At 38.6% G+C, this 21,256-nt stretch overlaps 1 long non-coding RNA gene and 1 pseudogene across 1 annotated transcript in view; one reads left to right on the top strand and one right to left on the bottom strand.

Annotated features, from left to right (window-relative positions):
- The window catches only part of LOC127530697 (uncharacterized), a 58,836-nt gene that overhangs the window by 11,632 nt on the left and 25,948 nt on the right, over window positions 1-21,256 (top strand). The gene's annotated exons all lie outside the window — the stretch shown is intronic.
- Window positions 1-21,256, bottom strand: part of LOC110971691 (solute carrier family 13 member 5-like) — a 29,132-nt pseudogene that overhangs the window by 7,350 nt on the left and 526 nt on the right.

Here is a 21,256-nt window from a genome sequence, read left to right as displayed (position 1 = left end):
AAAGGTTTAGTAAGTTTTCAGCTGGAAGTTTTAGTTCTCAGAATGTTCTCCTTGAAGGCAGGATAACGTTCTGTAAAGATGTTCTGAAAATCGTGAATGTTCTTCTGTTTTCACGGAACATTGTGGAACACTTTACAGAATGTCCGCATAATATGTTTCCAAAACAGCCTGAGAACATCTGCTGAGAACATCTGGAGAACATTCTGAAACTTACAGCCTGAGAACATCTGCTGAGAACATCTGGAGAACATTCTGAAACTTACAGCGAGATTTTTGTTTTTCTCCTAAAAATGTTCTAAGAAAGTTCTGCAAAGTTCTAGTAATGTTCTCAGCAGGAAGATGTTCTTTTTTGTTATGAAGTTCTTGAAAGTAGGATAATGTTCTCTAAAGGCGTTCTAAAATGCTTGGACTATTATACTTTAACATTCCTGAAACGTTCCGTAAATGTTGCTTTGTTCTCGTGACATCACGAGGAGGTTTGATAGAAGAAGTGCAGGTTAGATGTTCCGCCTTTGTTAATAAATCACATCAGAGGAACTTTTTTAAAGAACGTTCTGTCATCAGAGGACTTGAAAACATCTGGCAAACATTCGTCAACTTGTTTTGAGAACGTTCTTTTTATGTTCTCGTGGAACATAACCTGACAGCATCCTCTAAACATTCATGTTTAACCTCACAGAAATATCCTCAAAGTGTTCTGAGAACGTTCTGCAGAGTTCTAGTGATGTTCTCAGCAGGAGGTTTGTTTTTTGTTCCCAGATTGTTCAGAATAATGTTCTCTACAGATGTTCTAAAAATGTTGGTAGCATTATTGGACAGTTGTACTCTATGCTGCAGCGAGAACGCTCTTCTGTTTTCATGGAACATTGTGGGAACACTTTACAGAACGTTGTATAATGTCTGTCCTCTGAACATGTCAGACTAACGTTGGATTTCTGTTAATAAATCACATCACCTGAACATTTTACAGAAAAATTTGTCAGGATTCGGCCCTCTGGCTGCCTCTTGTTCCACTTTTCCCCTTTTCCTTCCTCCCCTCGTTTGATTTGACCCTTTTTGGACTCTGTTGTTTTCTGTTAAAATGTGTGCTTGTTTGTTCCTTCTGTGTTGGTTCTTGTCGTGTGCATTTTTGCTGGTGTCTTTGTTCCCTCTGTTGTGGCCCTTCTCTCCGTCTTTGTCACCTGCTCTGATTACGGCCGAGCATCAGCTGCCACCAATTAGTCAATTCTAATCACCTGTCTCCTGTATTTAAGCTCTGCCATTCCCCTCAGTCTTGCTGGCATAGTTAGACAACATGCAGTTTTCTCTTCACTCCCCACAACCCTCCTCTGCTGGATTCTCAGTTGTTGACTTCGCCATTTTTTCATCCCTTCTCTGGATTACCCTCACTGGACTTGTTACTTGTTGAGACTCTAGTTTGTTCTTGTGTTAGCTGTTTGTTCTCCTCCTGTAGTACCTCTAAGTGTAGCCGTTGTCTTTGTCTAGTTTAGTTTTTGCCTCCTCTTTTTAGTCTTGCTGTGGTCTTTGTCTAGTTTAGTTTTGTCTCCCCTTTTAAGTCAAGCCGTTACCTTTGTCTAGTCTAGTTTTGTCCTTGAGTCCCCTTCTGAGTCCCTAATGGTTTTTGATTAAGTGAATAAATTCTTTAATTATGCCTAACGTTTTGTCATTTATGTCTGCACCTGGGTTCTCCACACCCACCAATCCTAACAAAAATTAACCATCTGAGGCCTTGAGAACGTTCTTAAACTTGTGTTGAGAACGTCCTTTTTATGCTATCATGGAACATAATCTGACAGTGTTCACTTGAAACCTCATGGGAACATTTTCGGAAATATTCTTGAAACATTTTGAGAACATTCTGCAGAGTTCTAGTAACGTAGGGCCTCATTCATGAACGCAGTCATAGAAAAGCGTTCGAAAGAACGGCTTTAAGAACTCCCAAGAGAAAAGTACATTGATTCAAGAAGCGTTCTTGACAAGCCAAATCTGTTTTAGAGGGAGATGCGCCGGATTCAAGAACAGTCTCTACGAACACCCTCCCCTCTCATTAACATGACATTTACATTGTATTGACTTGTAAATGTAAAAGGTACACCCTCTAAACTTCCTTATAAGGCAGCAGCAAGAGAGTGTTTGAGACACGTGAGCACTGGAGTGCAGGTGAAACTCCGCCCACCAGAGTGATGGTCATTTCTGCAGGTGACAGAGCTTCAAACAGCCAATGAAGTCTGACCTGAGACAGCTAAACTTTTATACTCAGAAAGGGTGTCTGTCGTAATAAAACACCCTCTGGCTCTGCTGCAGTGACAGGTAAAACTGCCCAGGCCATGTCTGCCTTGTCTCCCCGGTCAGCGCGCGCGTGCACACCGGGGCGCGTGCACGTGGCGGTCAGCGTGGTGGATATTACGTGCGCACGTTGCAATAGTTATTGCGCGTGCACGTCGTAGTGGTCATTGCGCTTGTACCTCCCACAGACCTCTAAACATTTAATGTGACCAAGTGCAGCTTCAGAAAAATCTGATTTTGAGTTTAACTGGCAATGAACTATAAAACCATTGATCACTAAAATTCACTTGAATAAATCTAGTTTTAAATTAAATAATTTGTGGTAATATTTGAATCATTTTAAGAAAGAAATTCAGATTTTTGGATCACTTGACTCTAACAAAATTCTAAAAGAACAGATTTTTTGTGTGTAAGAGTCCTCCTGAGTGTTCTTAGAATTTGTTCTTACTTTTAAGAACAGGTCAGTTAAGAACACGTTCGTGAATGCCAAAAATCTTATTAAGAAGGCTCTAAGAACAGATTTGTTCTTAAGAACGCTTCATGAATGAGGCCCATAGTTCCCAATTTAGTTCCCAGAATGTTCTCCATAAAGGCTTCTACAGATGTTCTAAAAATGTTTAGCAATAACATGGTTGGACTGTTATGCCCAACAAGTCCTCAAATTCATACGACCGCATAGGTCGTTTGCACCGTGCACCGGAATACGACCTATGCGGTCGTATGAACGTTTGCGCCCCTACGGGGAAAACGAACGCGTTACAGGATTTAATTCGCGAAACGGCTTTTCCGTCGCAAAACGGCTTTTTCCTCACTTTCCCAGCAAGGGTTTAGGGTTAAGGTTAGGGACAGGGACAGGGATAGTGTTAGATAAAACTTTGTTCATGGTGACGTTTCAGCTGACCCACCGGAGTGTCGATATTTACTCAACCGCTAGAGATCGGAAACGTCAAAACGTAACATGCGGTTGTAATACGGGCGTGTAGACGACCTATGTGGTCGTTTATCTTTTGAGGACAGGCTGGTTATGCCCTAACGTTCTTAGAACCGGATGTTTCATTGAGAACGTTCCTTCTTGGTTATTGCAGCCCATTGTGGAACATTGTGAGAACGTTCTGTAAAGTACTTGCTGTCAGAACATTGGAGTTCTGAAAATATTCCACCTTTGTGATATATTATATTATTGGAAAGTTTTATAAAGAACGATCTGAGTTCTCGATAAAATTTGGAGAACGTCTGGAGAACATTTTTTGAATATTGCTTGGAGAACGTTCTCCTTCTGATATCATAGAATATAATCTAAACATCTTCTGAATGTTAAAAATGTTTTGTCTTAGTTTACATTTAATCTCACAGGAAAACTTTTGGAAACATTCTTCATATGTTCTAAAACTGTTCTAGTCGTGTTCTCCGTGTTGTTTGTTTTGAATTCCCAGAATGTTCTCCATAAAGGCAGGATAAATTTTCCCACAGATGTTCCAGAAATGCTCGGTGATAACATTGTTGGACTGTTATGCCCCGACGTTCTTAGAACCAGATGTTTCATTAAGAACGTTCCATCTTGGCTATCACAGCCCATTGTGGAACATTGTGAGAATGTTCTGTACAGTATTTGCTCTCAGAACATTGGAGGCAAAATGTTCCACTTTGTCAAAATATTATATTATTGGAAGGTTTTTAAAGATTCCTCTGAGTTCTCCATAACATCTGGAGAAAGTTTTTAGAACGTTGGTTTGTGTGAGGATCACAAACTGAATAAAAACGTCCAGAAGCTCCAGATATTTTACGGCTGTTTGTTCGTTGAAAGAATAAAATCTCCCAGCAGTCACAATATTTGCTTTTGTCTGGAAGAGTTTAGTTTGTTTTTCATCAAATCAGAAACTCTGATGTTTTGTTAGAACAGTTCCCCTGAAAATCCTGAATACGAGCCAAGTTCTTTCAAAATAAAATCAGACTGTAATCTAGAAGGTGAGTTTAGTTCGTCAACGTTTCGCCTCCGGTTCCCAGAAACAGACTCGTATCATGTTCTATTTCCAGGCCAAACCGGACAAACAGATCGATGATGATGCAGGTGACCTGGTTCTATGTTTATGAATGAACTGACAGGAAGCAGGCGAGAGGTGAAGGGGCGGAGCCAGGACGAGGTCACGCCAGGTGTAACACAAAACAAACCTCTGATAGCGGAACGTGAACAAACAGTGGACGGGATGTCTGCAGCTGTAGGGGTGGAACAGGATGATCTGACAGGGAACGTGTGTTACTGAGAGGTTCTCATACTTTACCAAAGGAAATGTTTTAATCAAATGTTTGAAGAACGTTTTAATTTCCCAAAGTGTTCCTGTTACATTAATTTAATGTTTTTTCATCAGGAACACAGACTATGTTCTATGATAACAAAGGAGGAACGTTCTCAAAGCAACACACTGGTTTCCAGATGTTTTTAAAACATTCCCATAATGTGATGTATGAACAAAGATGGAACCTTCTTTCTGAAATGTTCTGAAGATGTTCTGGGGATGTTACTGAGGGAACACATTATAGGAGGTTCTCCCACCATTTTCCAGGATAGCAAAGGAAGAATGTTCTCCAACCACACTGCTGTTTTACAGATGTTATCAAGACTGCAGATGTTTTTTTAGACAGAACGGTTCAGAAAAATGATGTACTAAGAGCAGAACATTGTCTTTCTGCTGAGAGAACGTTCTTCTTAAAGACTTTTCTTCGTATATAATGAAGGAAGGATGTTCTCAGTGAAATATTTAACAAATATTTTCTAGATATTTTACCACAGTCTCAGATGTTTTTTAGACAGAACGGTTCTGTAATGTGGTATATTAACAAAGGTGAGACATTCTTTCTGCAATATTCTGAGGATCTTTTGGGGATGCTACTGAGGGAACACATCATTGAAGGTTCTCCTCTAAAACATTCCTACAATGTTTCAGGATAACAAAGGAAGAACGTTCTCAACCAACACTGTTGTTTTCCAGATGTTATCAAGGTCTCAGACGTGTTTTTTAGAGAACTGTTCTGAAATGTGATACACTAAGGGCAGAACATTTTGTCTTTCTGCTGAGAGGACGTTCTTCTTGATGCTTCTCCACTGATAACAAAGGAAGGATGTTCTCAGGCTCTCAGGTTTTTAATCCCCAGAATTTTCTTCTTACAGACAGAACAAAGTTCTCTGAAGATGTTCTTGAAATGTTTGGTATTAAAACTGTTGGAATGTTTTTCTGTAACGTTCTTAAAACCAGATGTTGCTTGGGAACGTCTTTTCTCAGTTTTTACGAACATTAAAAACCTTTTACTGAAGAAATCAGTAAAATCAGCAGGCTAAACGTCCACTATTGTTGAATGTCACATTTCAGAAACGTTTTAGAATTATTATTATTTAAAATCACCTGTTGTTCTGCCTCAGTTAACTTTTAACCTCAAAGGAACATCACATGAATCGATAAATATCCTTAAGACATTCTTCAAATATTAAATTAAAATGCTAGTAGAACTGGTGGATAACATGTTGTGGAACGTTCTCCTCTAACTGGTGATTTTAAAATAAAGATGCTGTTCCTGCCACATTTATTTCATTTTGTTTGATTTCTAAAACATAAATGTGATCTTCTCTGGTTCCTTAACACTGAAATCACAAAGAATTCTTAATTTCTGCAGTTTTACTTCAGTAAACTAAAGTTCTAAAGCAGAACTCAGATGTTTTCATTCCCAGATTGATGATTAAATCAGTAACTTCAAGCTCTTCAGGATCTAAAAGTTCTGCAGGAGAACAGTGAGACTACAGCTGTATTGAACTCCGTCCATCAGCTGACGAGACGCTAAAGTTCATCATTTGTACTCAGAACACGTTCTCTCTGTTTGCTCTTCGCCTTGAGGCAAAGTCTGCCGCCGTTAAAACGTCGTTCGGGTTCATTCGTTCCTCTTTTTTTTCCACTTTGCATTAATGCAGGACCAGAGGATTTGTTCCAGACAGCGGTTCTGTTTAAAGGAACGTTTCACCGAGAACCGAAGAAAAACATTTACTGATTAAAGAAAACTCAATAATGTGTCCGATAAAAAACTTAAGAGAAGGAATATTCTCACAACATTGGATCACCTAGAAGTTCTCAAAATTATTAGAGAAAATGTTCCAATTAAATGTTTAAGGAATGTTTAAGAACATCTTTATCTCAGGTGATGTTTCGATGAAGTTAATATGATTAACGTCAACATTCGGAGGATGTTTCTAAGAAACAGATATGTTCCAAAGAGAACCCCCAAACTTCAAAAAAATCCAAAAATGTTTTCAGATGTTCTCAGGCCTCAGATGACAATAACTTTATTATCTGTCCAAAACGTTTTAAGACGTTCCTGTAATGTGACAGATTAAAGGTAGAACACTTTGTTTTTTGTTGGGGGAACACGTTATAGAAGTTCTTCGATAAGATGTTTCGCAAATTCTTTCAAGTTCTATAATGTTACCTCGTGACGTTAATATAATGTTTTAAAAGCCGACATTCGGAAGATGTTCTGAAAACACAGATATGTTCTATGATAAAGAAGGAGAACCCAAACTTCAAAAAACGCTAACAATTCCAAAAATGTTCTCCAGATGTTCTCGGAAGCCTCAAATGAAATGTTTTTTATTTACAGAACATTTATGACGTTTCCTGTAGCGTTATATATTAAAAGGTAGAATATTTCACCGTCTGATTGTTACTCATATTTTCAGTTTCTATAATGTTTCCTACAACATCATAGTCTCAGGAACACAGATGGGTGTTCTATGATCACAAAGGAGGGAACGTTCTCAAAACCAACATTAAGAAAATGTTTTCCAGATTTTATCGACTCAAATGACAGAATGTCTATAACATTCTTGTAACGTAACATATTACAGGTAAAACATCTTTTGTTTGGCTTTTTTTTAGGGAACATGTTGTAGGAATGTTCTCCTACACTTACACGAATGTTTCTCAAATGCAAACATTGAAAATAAACAATTTTTTAGATGTTATCAAGACCTCAGATGACAGAACGTTCTTTACAAGATGTGTCTGTAAACGTAAGTTATTAACAAAGGTGGAACGTGGACGGGCTGTGATGTTCAGAGGAACCTATAAAAATGTTCCATTATGTTCCACAAAGTTCCATGATAACAGAAGAAAACCATTCTGTCAGTTCTGAGAACATCAGGGCAGAAAGGTCAGAAACATTATCACCTATTATTTGTAGAACATCTTTACTTGGAATTTAAGGAGAATTTGTGGGAACTACAAAAAATTAGTAGAATTTGCAGAACTTTCTCAGAACATTTAGTAAGAAAGAATTTTAGTTCCACAACCTAAAGTCCCGTCGACTGAAGACCTCAGCGACTCTGAAGAAATCATCTGTTATGAAAAACCTTAAACTAATACTGATGCATTCTGAGCATCGGGGGTTCCACTGTTCTACTACGCCCTCCTTGGGTTCTTCTGGTACTCACTCGGCCTTGGCGTTGAAGACGTTGGTGGCCCAGCCGTCATGGACCTGGGGTCTCTGGTGAACCACAGCGCCCACCATCAGGATGAATAGCGCCAGAACGCTCATCTCTCCGTACTCATTCCGCCCCAGTCGGCAAGTGCTCGTCCCGGATCACTATGTACGCCGCTCGTTCTTTTCTGACTGGGCGGTGCCCCACAACCCCACGTTCCTCCGCAGGCTGAGGAACGCCTGAATGTTAGTCTTTGTTCGATTATGATTGAATATTAAGATTAAATCATCTGGAACCATCAGGTTCCTCTGCTCCACCATCTCTGATCGGCAACTTTAATTACGTAAACTTTGATATTTACAGAACAGCAGGAAAATATTTTTCTAATATTGCTTTCAGAACATCTCTCTTTGTTATTATGGAACATAATCTGACAGCATCCTTCTAACATCCTCGTTCTGCAGGGTTCTAGTAATGTTTTCAATTGGAAGATTGTTTTTAGTTAACAGAATGTTCCTTCTTCTGTTAACAAAGGTGGAACACTCTGGATGCAATGTTCTGGGATGTTTTGGGGACATTGCTAAGGGAACACATTGTAGAACACATAAAATGTTCATTAATGTTCTGTGATAACAAGGGAAATGTTTCTCAGTGCAACGTTGACTTTGAGAACATTAAGAATATTACCCACCAACATTTTTAGAACATGTGGGGTTATCCTGCCTCAAGAGAACATTCTAGCAACACTTAAATGTTCTGTCCTTAGATCACTGTTGATCTCACAGGAACACTTCTGCAGAGTTCTTAAAGGCAGAGAAAACGTTCTCTAAAGAGGTTCTAAATATGTTTAGTGTTAAAATTGTTGGAACTGCCTTGCCCTTAAACGTTTCTAAAAATTGTGTGTCGCATTGAGAATGTTCTTCCCACTGTTTTCCACACAACGTCATGGGAACATTTTGCAGAAGTTTCCCAAAACAGCAGGCTGAATGTTTCCACTGCTAACATCCCCAAAAGTTCCAACGTTCTGTCTTAGAACAATTTTAAAAACATTATTTAAACATTCTCAGAGTTCTAGTAATGTTTTTGGTTTAAGTCTGTTTTTTCTTTAGATCCCCAAAAGTTCAGAATAATGTTCTCTGAAGACGTTCTACAGCTGTTTGGCGGTTTATTAAAGAAAATGTTAAAGTATGTATATATGTATAGTTATTAAAAAAACAACACCTCAGAAAGTGTTTGATGAATTAGTTTAAAGTTCCACAGTAATCTTCATAATCATCCATATTTTACCCCTAAAACATTTCGGTTAAATTGGACACGGTCGAGCAGAAAGTTCGAGGTGAAATCAGAGTTTGTTTTCTGGGTGAAGTGACTCACTTGCAGCCGATGTAGAGGAACTGCAGCCAGAACCAGGCAGCGTCAGCATCAGAACCATGGTGGGGAAGGCAAATACAAACCAGGACGCAAAGTTGATCACGTCACCGTTCTGAGGGAAGAGTCTGCAGGAACAAACCAGAACGTTCAATATTAGAAAATCAGCACGGAAACGAAACAAAGGCAACCATGTAAACGAGGAAACAAATCAGCCGCTGCTCCTCCGTGTCATCATCAGAACCTTCCTCTGTTTCAGCAAAGATTCAAACTTTATCAGCACTCAGGAGTGGGACGTCACAGTTAAGGTCCAAACCAGTCCCATACCAGCTCAAAACCAGTCCAAAACCAGTTTAATATCAGTCCAAAACTAGTCCAAAACCAGCTCATAACCAGTCCACAAACATTTACACCGATATATATTTTTAGGATAAAAAAACACAAAGAAAATGTTCAAATGCAGCTACAGTAGTGTACTGTTGGAAAAAAATCTGTAAAATCTGAAGTGTTTTTAAGGAAAAATCAAGAATGAGTGTTAAAAGTCAACAAACATTCAGACGGTGTTAAACGATCTTTCATCTGGTTTCAACAACACATCGACCGAATGTTCCCGTACGAATAGAACCTCAGATTAGTGACCTGCTTCTTTGTGCTGGATCGCAGATGTGATGAACTACCTGTAGAAACGTGTTGGATCCCAGATGGATAAACTACCTCTAGAATGTGATGGAACTCAGATGTGATAAACAATCTCTAGAACGTGTTGGATCTCAGATGTGATAAAACTATCTCTAGAACGTGTTGGATCTCAGATGTGATAAACTATCTCTAGAACGTGTTGGATCCCAGATGTTGATAAACTACCTCTAGAATGTGATGGAACTCAGATGTGATAAACAATCTCTAGAACGTGTTGGATCCCAGATGTGATAAACAATCTCTAGAACATGATGGATCTCAGATGTGATAAAACTATCTCTAGAACGTGTTGGATCTCAGATGTGATAAACTATCTCTAGAACGTGTTGGATCCCAGATGTGATAAACAATCTCTAGAACATGTTGGATCTCAGATGTGATAAACAATCTCGAGAACGTGTTGGATCCCAGATGTGATAAACAATCTCTAGAACATGTTGGATCTCAGATGTGATAAACAATCTCGGAGAACGTGTTGGATCTCAGATGTGATTAAACTATCTCTAGAACGTGTTGGATCTCAGATGTGATAAACTATCTCTAGAACGTATTGGATCCCAGATGTGATAAACTATTCTCTAGAAGTGTTGGATCCCAGATGTGATAAACTACCTCTAGAATGTGATGGAACTCAGATGTGATAAACTACCTCTAGAACGTGTTGGATCTCAGATGTGATAAACTATCTCTAGACCGTGTTGGATCTCAGATGTGATAAACTATCTCTAGAACGTGTTGGATCTCAGATGTGATAAACTATCTCTAGACCGTGTTGGATCTCAGATGTGATAAACTGTCTCTAGAACGTGTTGGATCTCAGATGTGATAAACTACCTCTAGACCGTGTTGGATCCCAGATGTGATAAACTACCTCTAGACCGTGTTGGATCCCAGATGTGATAAACTACCTCTAGAACGTGTTGGATCTCATATGTGAGACTTACTGGTTCATCTGTCCGATCAGAACCAGGTTAGGTCCGGTTCCCGTCAGCGTGGCGATCCCTCCGATGCTGGCGGCGTAACAGACGCTCAGCAGGAGGCCTTTACTCATCCTCTTGGACTCCTCGTCTTCATCGCTCAGCTCCTCCAGCTCCATCGGACAGGAGATGTTTTCCACATTCTTCAGGTCCACCACGGCTGAGTCAATCAATATTTTATTAGAACATTTAGACTGTGTTCCTGTAGTGTTACAGAGAACGTTCCCTAAAACGTTCACACTTTACACGTTGGGATTCTAGGAACCTTGAAAACCTTTAAATAGGAACCAATGCAGAATGTTTTAACATTCAGAGAATCTTGCAGGATTATGTTCCATGATAACAAAGGGAGAACGTTCTCCAAATGTTATGGAGAACTCAGATGATTCTTGAGAAAACCTTCCAATAATGGAATATTTTAACAAAGGTGGAACATTTTGGCTCCAGCGTTCTGAGAACAACATTACAGAACGTTCTCACAATGTTCCACAACGGGCTGTGATAACCAAGCAGGAACGTTCTCAATGAAACATCTGGTTCTAAGAACGTTAGGGCATAACAGTCCTATAATGTTATCACACACATTTTTAGAACATCTGTAGAAGCCTTTATGGAGAACATTCTGGGAAACAAAAACAAACAACACGGAGAACACTACTAGAACAGATTGTTCTTAACAGATATTAAGAATGTTTCCCATAAATGTTTCCTGCGAGGTTAAATCTTAACTTAGACAGAATGTTTTTATGTTCAAAAGATGTTTGAAGGATGCTATCTGATAATGTTCCATGATAACACGGGGAGAACGTTTTCCAAGCTACACTCAAAAAATGTTTTCCAGATGTTATCAAGTCCTCAAAATGATTCTTTGTCAGATCTTCTTGTTCGGGGGCATCACAGTCTAATGATTTTATACCAAACTTTTGAGAACATCTTCAGAGAACATTTTTCTGATCATCCTAGGAACTAAAAACAACTTCAAGCTGAAAACATTACTAGAACTCTGGAGAACGTTCATTTTGAGAATATTCTGTGAAGTTAAATGTGAGCTAAGACAGAATGTTTTAACATTCACAGGACACGGTGTCAGGTTATGTTCCACAATAACATAAAAAGAACGTTCTCAAAACAAGTTGAAGAATATTTTCCAGATGTTATTGAGGACTAAGATGACAGAATGTTCTTTAAAAATGTTCCTGTAACGTGAATTATTAACAAAGTTGGAACATTTAACCTGCAGTTCTTCTATCAAACCTCCCCTTGATGTCACATGAGAACAAAACAACATCTATTGGACGTTTCAAGAACGTTAAAACATAATAGTTCAAACATTTTAGAACACCTTTAGAGAACATTTTCCTGCTGAAGACACTAGAACTTTGCAGACATTCTCAGAAGAAAAACTAAAAATCTGGCTGTAAATTGTATTTTCAGACTAGAACTTTGATGAACTTGTTGTGAAACTAACAGATGATAACTAAACCAATGAGGGTTTCCTTCCGGTTTGTTTTTGCTCTCTGGACTCACCAGGACTGTCTGAAGGAGGTTTGTCTTGAGGAGTCGGTTTCATGATTTCCTGTTTGTCCCTCTGATCCTCCTTCTGATCTTGCTGGTTGCAGGTTTTCTCTGAGTTGTTTTCTGTCTTTGTTCCACCTGGAAACAAACGAGAAACGTGGATATTTACTGAATCTATCGTCTTCTAAGTGTCCTTGGCATCTTTTAAGGGGCTTGCAGTGAAGTTCATCTACACTAACTAGATAAAAGTCCAGTTCTTCTGGACAGAACTACACCATGAAGACTAAAGACACCTCCAACAGCTGGAGGTCCGTGAAGACAACATGGTACCTTTCTCCATGGTGTTTGGGGCGTCGGTCGGCAGGACAGTTTTCTCCTGAATGGGGACAATGCTCTTCCTCGGTCCTTCAGGGAGGTCTGAGGATCCACGTTTCCGTTGAGCTGGTCCAGGACGGCCTGGACGATGGGCACCATCATGGCGGTGGTGCCGTGTTGCTGATCCACATGGACAGGAACGCCGTCACCTCCCATGAAGCCCAACATCACCTGAGAGGCGACAGAAAACACGATGACACGACCGTCCTCAGCGACAAACGACATCAGAGACAAAATGCAAACCGACCCTCAGGAGGAGACGCTTGATGTTTGACTTTACAGACAGATGAAAGGAATGGTTACTGCAGCTTTGAGAACTTTAACCATTCATGCTAACTGGTATTAACTAACCAGAGTCTGTAGAGATAACTTCTAACACCTGGAAAAAAAAACGGTGTTTTGAAATGTACCTGCTCTCTTTGGGCAACCAAAAGTCAATACGTTGGTTTCTCAACGGAGCGTTCACAGTAGAGTTTATTTAGAGCAGTTCTGGCTTAAAAAGTGATCATGATGTGATACTGGACTGCCAAATTTCAGAAAACAACATGAAAGGAAATGAAAATAGTTGTATATTCTCAGTGTTTGTGTTGACATGTCAAAAATGAACCAAAAAAAGCTTCACGACCAAAAAAAGTAATATTTTGTGGTTCAATGAAGATTGTGTTCAAAGAACCTTCAAGGATTCTGGAAATAAACTCAGAATCGAGTTCAGTGACGTGTTTGACATCAAAAATCTGTATAATTAGAAGCACAAGTTTGTTCTTTCACAATGTGTGATGCTTTTTTGTCTTTAAATCCAGTAAAAGTATCAGTGTTTTACAGATACTTTCAGTTTTCTTTAACGGTTTTTCAAAACTTTCACCAAATTTTTTAACATATTTTCCAGTATAGACTTAAAACATCAGCTGAGATGGCTGCAGAATATTCATGTTGTGTTCCTTTTTCTGTGTTCTTCTGTCTCTTATTGTTCAGTAAAATATGTGTTGCGTGCTACCTTTGACTGTTGTTGACCAAAATCATAGGAGTATTCTTAGATCATTCTCTAAATGACAGACTTTGGATTCTTTCACAGTCTGGACACACTTTGCTGTAAACACATGATCAGGATCAGGTGAAAGTGAAGGTGTAGATCAGGTGAAGGTGTGGATCAGGTGAAGGTGTGGATCAGGTGAAGGTGTGGATCAGGTGAAGGTGTGGATCAGATGAAGGTGTGGATCAGATGAAGGTGTGGATCAGATGAAGGTGTGGATCAGATGAAGGTGTGGATCAGGTGAAGGTGTGGATCAGATGAAGGTGTGGATCAGGTGAAGGTGTGGATCAGGTGAAGGTGTGGATCAGGTGAAGGTGTGGATCAGGTGAAGGTGTGGATCAGGTGAAGGTGTGGACCAGCTGACTCACAGGGCGGGTCGGACTCCGACCAGCAGCAGAACTCTGAGTGCGATACGTTTGTGAAGGTTCCAGTGTTCCACGGCCACGGCCACCATCAGCCCCCCGACAAACAGCATGTTGGTGTCCTTCAGGTACTGCATGCACACCTGAGCAGAACATCACAGGGTCAGTCCATGAACAAGCAACCACAGCCTCCCTCAGAACCAGATGACTCTTCATCTACAGTAACATCAGTATATTTACTGAAGCACGGTGGTGGCAGCATCATGATCATTTCATTTTATTATGTTCTCTCAGCTCAGATTATTACAGTTCAGGTTTTGTCTATAAAGTAAGCAGAAACTGGAATCCAACAATAAACAACAGAATAAAGTAAAAGAAATGGCTCTGATGATTCTTTGTCCTCTTCGTATTTCGACCTCATCAGTAAAAACAATGAGGTAAACTCTTCTGAAGGTACAATCTGTGATCATTAAGCTTGAACTACACTAAATTTGAAATGAAAATCAAGAAAAGATTATTAGAATCCTGAATACTGTTGTTATCTACCATGACTCAGCAGGAAACTGAACATTAACGTAGATTAGATGTTGGATAATGTAAGAAGACTGAATGAATGTTCTGTTTTCAGACTCCTACATCCTCACTGCAGTTCATGATAAAGACCCTCAATCAATCAAACACGTATCAATAGTATTGATCGGTGTTGGTGTCCAGTCTTACGTCTTTGGACTCCATGATGCCGAGGACGGGGAACAGGATGGTTGGCAGCAGCGCCGTCACTGCTAGAGGCAGAACCTCAGTGCACCAATAGACCGCCATGAGGGCGATGACATAAGCACAGGCCGCCTCCTACTCACACACACACACACACACACACACACACACACACACACACACACACACACACACACACACACAAACACACATTAACAACAGAAAACAAACAGTTTCTTAGTTTTTTGTCGGCTCTCATACGTGTTTTATGTACATACGTGTTTACATGTGTTCATACATGTATTTGACAATTTGAGGATTTAAAATGTTTGAATGAAACATGACAGAATTAGAGGCTCGATCAGGTTGGTTTAACGTTGCTTCGTTAATTTTAGCTCAAAAATGGGACTTTTTGTGGCACCCTAAATATTTATTTTCATATTTCTTCTCACCCACAATCAGACATTTTTTTTATTATTTAATCAACTGGTCCATTCTGAACCAAGACCATGATGAGAAATAACAGTGAAGATATCAGAGTTTAGTCTTTAACACTTCATGAGACATCAGACTCAGGTACAGAACTTGAAGTGTTCCTGTGTCAATATACATCGATACGTTCCACTACTGTTCTTATATAACATATAAAACTGTCTAAACATGAGCTGTTGGGAGACGTGTTGTTTCAGACTCCTGCTGTGAACTCTGCAGAACAACATTCACACGGAGTCACGTTGGGATCCACCTGAGTCCAGTAGTCTGTCTTTTAGCTCCGTGTTTGGTCTCCACACCTCCTGAAGGAACTATGGGAGGGAACGTTTCCATTTCCAGTCATGTTCCTATGGAGTTGATCTAATGTTTTAATGTCAGGAATACAGATTATATTCGAAAGAATTGTTCTCCAGATGTTTTTGAGACCTCTGTTCATTTATATGAATCCTGTAATGTGATGAATAAACAAAGGTGGAACAATCTGCCTACAATGTTCTCCCAAAATACATTAAAGCAGGGGAGTCAAGCTCATCTTAGTTCAGGACAACATTCAGCCCAGTTTGATCTCCAGAGGACCAGACCAGTAAAACCACAGCATAACAACCTCTAAATAACCACAAACCCTCATGGTTCCTTTGTTATAGTGCAAAAATGTTCACATTTAAGGAATTGTCTTTTTACTAAACATCATGAACAACCTGAAATTTCTTCAGAAAAATAAATTCAATTTCATCAACATTCATCCTCAGTTCATCATTTCCACATTACAGCTTCCACATCAGAGTGTCGACAAAGGAACACAACATTTAGTCACAGATATCTGGACCTGAATGATACAGTATTATATTTTAGGATCAAAGCTACAAAAAAGACAAAAAATTAAAAAAAACGACACAAAATATTACAAAAACAAGACAAAAAATGGCAAAAGCGGGACGCAAAATGACAAAAAATGAAACAGGTGACTTGAAACTAAACAAAAAAGAGACAAAAAAGTAGACAAAAAAGTTACAAAGTGACAAAAAATGAGACAAGACAAAAATAACACAAAACCACAAAAATGATGCACAAAACAACGAATAAAGCAAAAGACAGTGACAAAAATAAGAAAAAAACACAAACGAGACAAAAAGGAAATGACAAAACACAAGACAAACGACAAACTCTGACAAAAAAAGAAAACAACAAAAACAAGGCAAAAAATGACAAAAATGAGACACAAAACAACAACAGAACAAAGAACAATCTAGTATTTTACTTTCTGATCCAAACAACTTGTCATGGTCTAGAAATGATTTTAAATGTATACTTTTACTAATTTACAATCTGCAGTTAATGTCTTCTCTGTAATTTTTGCACTTTGAGGGATTGGACCCTCTGGAGGACCACTTTTGGACCACGGGCCTCATGTTGGACACTCCTGCATTGAAGAGCATTCTTCTATAAACGTTCTCATTATGTTCCATGATAACAAAGGAAGAGCAAAACCATTCCACAGATGTTATGGAGGCCTTGGATGACTGAAGGGAAAATGACTCTTTCCTCTCTCTGGCTTACCAGGCGGTCACATGACAGCACTTGAGCTTCAGTCTGGTTGAAACTTCGGACAAACATCGTGGCACAAACTTCCTCTTTAAGTATGAAAACAGTTCAGGAAAATACATTTCCTGAAAGCATTTGAGGCAACAAAGGAGCTGCTGAATCGTCCTGGTTTTTAGTTCAACAACGGTGAGTTTAGACGTTTGACGTTTGACGAAAGTTTCACGATTTTTTTTGAAAATGAGCTCTGAGAAGACGCATCGGATCACAGCTCAAAACGCTTTGCAACGGAACCAGCATTTCACATAGACAATGAATGGGATGTGAGAACTGTCGAATCCTGTGGAATCGTACCTGAAGGTCATAATGGTCCTTCAACGCTGCAGGAGGGCAGATATCGTCTATTCTGATGTGACTAAGCAGACGAGTTGTCTCCATATTGGTCTGTAATCTAAATCTGACCTTCTTCCAACTACAATATCTACCCAAAGATCAGAGAGAATCCTCAGAACTGATGCTGACATGTACTGCTGCTCTGTCGGTGTCAGCAAACTTTCCTCTCAAGCTCAACCATCTGAGTCTCCCGTGAGTCTCAACTTCCACAACAACGACAGAACGTTTCATAACGTTTTCTTCTACTAATTATCTGCCAGAAGCTTTAAAAACACAAGAAACTGGAAGATTTTTAACTTTCCGACGGTCCTTGAACTGTCCACGTGTGACTTGAAAACAACCAAATCTGAACTAAAAATTAGTTAAAATCTTTCAGATGCAGGAATGTCGAACAAAAACAGGTTTTCTGCAGACGGTGAGGAAGCCGTTGAATGTTTAACTCAGAGTTACGTAACACCAGGAACAGGTTAGTTCAGCTGTTTTTAAATCCTCCTTTAATAATAATAAAATCACTTTGGTCGGTATTCTTCGGTGTTACAGAATCCCAATATCAGAGTGGAACCTCAGAATCTCATCAAATCAAAAATAAAAGCTGTTTTAACGATCTCCACTGGCAACAGACAGAGACACAAATGACACAAAATGAGAAATGCAGCACAAAATGAGAAAGAAAAATAAGATTCAAAATGAGTGAAACAAGAAAAATAAGAAACAAAATCAGAAAAATGAAGCACAAAATGAGAAAAAGACTTAAAATGAGTGGAATAAGACAATAAATGAGAGAAATGAGACACAAAATGAAAAACAACAAAAAAGAAGAGAAATGTTTTTCTAAAATATTATTTTAAACAGTTTTTAACTGTATTTTTAGTTTGTCTGATTTAACAATTTAATTAGAGATTAATTACAACGCCCTCCATTATTATTGGCACTCCTGGTTAAGATGCGTTGAAAGTCTTAAAATAAATTCAATTTTTATTGCAGAAACATACTCTCACACTGAAAATTGTACACTGACAGTCATTAAAAACTCTGAGACCATATTTTTTCAATATAATTTTTATTTTGAAGCCCCAAACTGGATTTTCTTCATATGAATCATTTGTTTAGCATATTGGCATACAGAAACAAAAATCTAAAGTTTCAAGAATGATTTCAAAATAAAGAATTTCACAAAAGAAAACGGCACCTGCCAAACACAAAGTCACAACAGTCAATACCGAGTATGGCCTCCATCTGCTTCGATGCAGGCAGCAATCCGTCGGCGCATGCTTTGGACCAGGCTTCTGATTGTGGGTTGGGAACAGCCCATACGCCTGGATACATCACTGTAGCTCAAAGCGGCCTCCACCATACCCAGTGCCCGGAGACGTTGTTCATGTGATAGACGCGGCATGATGCTGTTCACTGGACTAACAATGGTGGCCTTTTTTGGGCCTTTATATAGGCCTTCAAACCCATTCTCACATTGTGCAGATACTGAGTATTGCTTGGTGTGTATTTGGTTCACTTTTGCAAAGTGACCAACCCATGTGCAATGAATCATGACAAAATGACAACTCATCATTATCTCCACTACCAGGGCACTAGATCATCAGTAAATCCACAATGAATCATTACAACCCCCTACAAGTAGAATTCTGCCTACATTTCTACCTCAAAGCTTCTATTGACTGTCAGTATAGAAAAATGTATTACAGGAGAAGATTAGGTGCTGTTTTGTTGGCAAAAGTATTAACATCAGGGGTGCTAATAACTGTGGCACACATGATTTGATGTAAAATAATTATTTCTTTGATTTTTTTCCGCACTGAATAAATGCACTTGAATTAAAAGTTGGATTTTCCTCTTTTTTTCATTGTGGTCCTATATTATTTTAGCCTAGGCGCGCTAGACCCATGTTCTGAAGACACAAGGGTCTAGGAACTCTCGACAGGGAGGGAGGCGGGCTAAAAGGTTGTCTTTCAAATCACTCTGCAGCAATTGGGTAGGTATACAACCAATCAGCGCAACAAATAGGCTCCTAGAGCGCCGGATATCAGAGGATGCGGGAGTTCATTGAAGCCTTATTTATACAGTCAATGGGTGAAGCTCAAGTATGTTACAGACATGTTAACAGAAAGATTATTCAGAGTCGGTGCTAATGGAGCTCAACGACTGTTGTCGTTTTTGTTGTCGATCCTGGCAGAGAATTAAATTTGTTGCCGTGGGTTGTCTAGCGCGGCTAGGCTAGTTGTTTCCGGTTGTTTCTGTCAGAATCGTCGCGCCTCTGTCGTCACTTAGTTACGCCCGCCTTCTGACTCTACACTTCATGGTGATTGGTCCGGCTAGTTTTAGGAGCATCCAACCTCAAGCCTTATGGAGGGTAACTAGACCCACCCTGGCAGAGAATTAAATTCGTTGCTGTGGGTTGTCTAGCGCGGCTAGGCTAGTATTATTTAGAAAAAAATGAATTTATTAGAAGCTAAAGAACAGATTTTCACCAGGGGTGCCAATAATTATGGAGGGCACTGTATGTTACTAATATTAAAATATACATAATAACTGACATAAATAACTTAGTCTTAATAAAAAAGACCAATAAATAATACCTTCAATTAATAAATCTGTATTTGAATTATTTTGACAGAAATTTGCTGTAATTTAAAAAATTGCAAATTAAGGTTTGTAATAATAATAAAATAATTTTTAGAGCTATTTATTTAGATATCACAGAACTGACATGTTAATTTACATATTAAGGTTTGAAAAATATTTTTTAATGTTATTTTACAGATTCCCTCATTTAAATCCCAGAAAACGACAAATAAATTCACAGTAAAATGTAATAATTGACAAAACTGCACACAATGTCCACATAAAAAATCTGTATTCATATATATGTATATATATATATATATATATATATATATATATATATATATATATATATATATATATAAATTAAATCTGCAGAGTTTTGTAGCTTTAATCATTTAAAGAAATTCTTTTATAAAAACTTAAACAAACAAGAAAACACTTTTAAATTAATCCCATATAAAATAAATCCACTTTGGAACAATAATTAGATTTATTTTTGCATTTTTGACAACAATTGTCAAATTAAATGCTTCTAGGTAAGAGTTATTTTAGAGATATTTACTGATATTTTAAAGAAAAAACAGTTTTTTTTTGTATTTTAAAGTAGTTTATTGAAATTAGTTTAAGATTTTATTCAGAGAAGCTCATAAAAAACAAGCATTAAATAAAATCTGTAAAAATGAATAAAACTGACGTCCAGACGTTGTTAAATAAACATGTTTCAGTCTCTTTTCTTCCCAGATAAAACCTGAGTATGACCTTTTCTAACAGTTTGTCAATCAGTGATCAGCTGCTGCAGTTATTGATCAATGAGAGTGGGAAAATCCGTACAGAGGATTTGTACGGAGGATTTATACGGAGGATTTGTACGGAGGATTCGTACGGAGGCCCAGAGAGGACAAGAGTCAACACAGTCAATAAATTCAGACAATAGAACGACTAATTAATTAATTCTACTTTATGTTTATCACTGAGGAGCACGAAAATGTTTTTATACGAGACAGAAATATAAATAAAACACTGAAACTGGTTCTTTAGACTGGTTAGTGTTCAGTAAACTGGTTCTTTAGACTGGTTAGTAACATTTAAACTCATTTGTTCTTTATAAACTAGCCGTTTTAGTCAGTTACTGTTCATAAACTGATCATACTGATTAGTTAGCCCTCAGTAAACTGGCCATCAGTAAACTGGTTAGCCCTCAGTAAACTGGTGAGCCCTCAGTAAACTGGTCTTATTGGTTGGTTAGCCATCAGTAAACTGGTTAGCCCTCAGTAAACTGGTCTTATTGGTTGGTTAGCCATCAGTAAACTGGTGAGCCCTCAGTAAATTGGTTAGCCCTCAGTAAATTGGTCATATTGGCTGGTTAGCCCTCAATAAACTGGTCATACTGATTGGTTAGCCCTCAGTAAACTGGTCTTACTGGTTGGTTAGCCCTCAGTAAACTGGTCTTACTGGTTGGCTAACC

This window comes from Acanthochromis polyacanthus, chromosome 17 (genome assembly GCF_021347895.1).
Source record: "Acanthochromis polyacanthus isolate Apoly-LR-REF ecotype Palm Island chromosome 17, KAUST_Apoly_ChrSc, whole genome shotgun sequence".
NCBI lineage: Eukaryota > Metazoa > Chordata > Actinopteri > Pomacentridae > Acanthochromis > Acanthochromis polyacanthus.
This window is presented reverse-complemented; position numbering and strand designations above follow the sequence as displayed.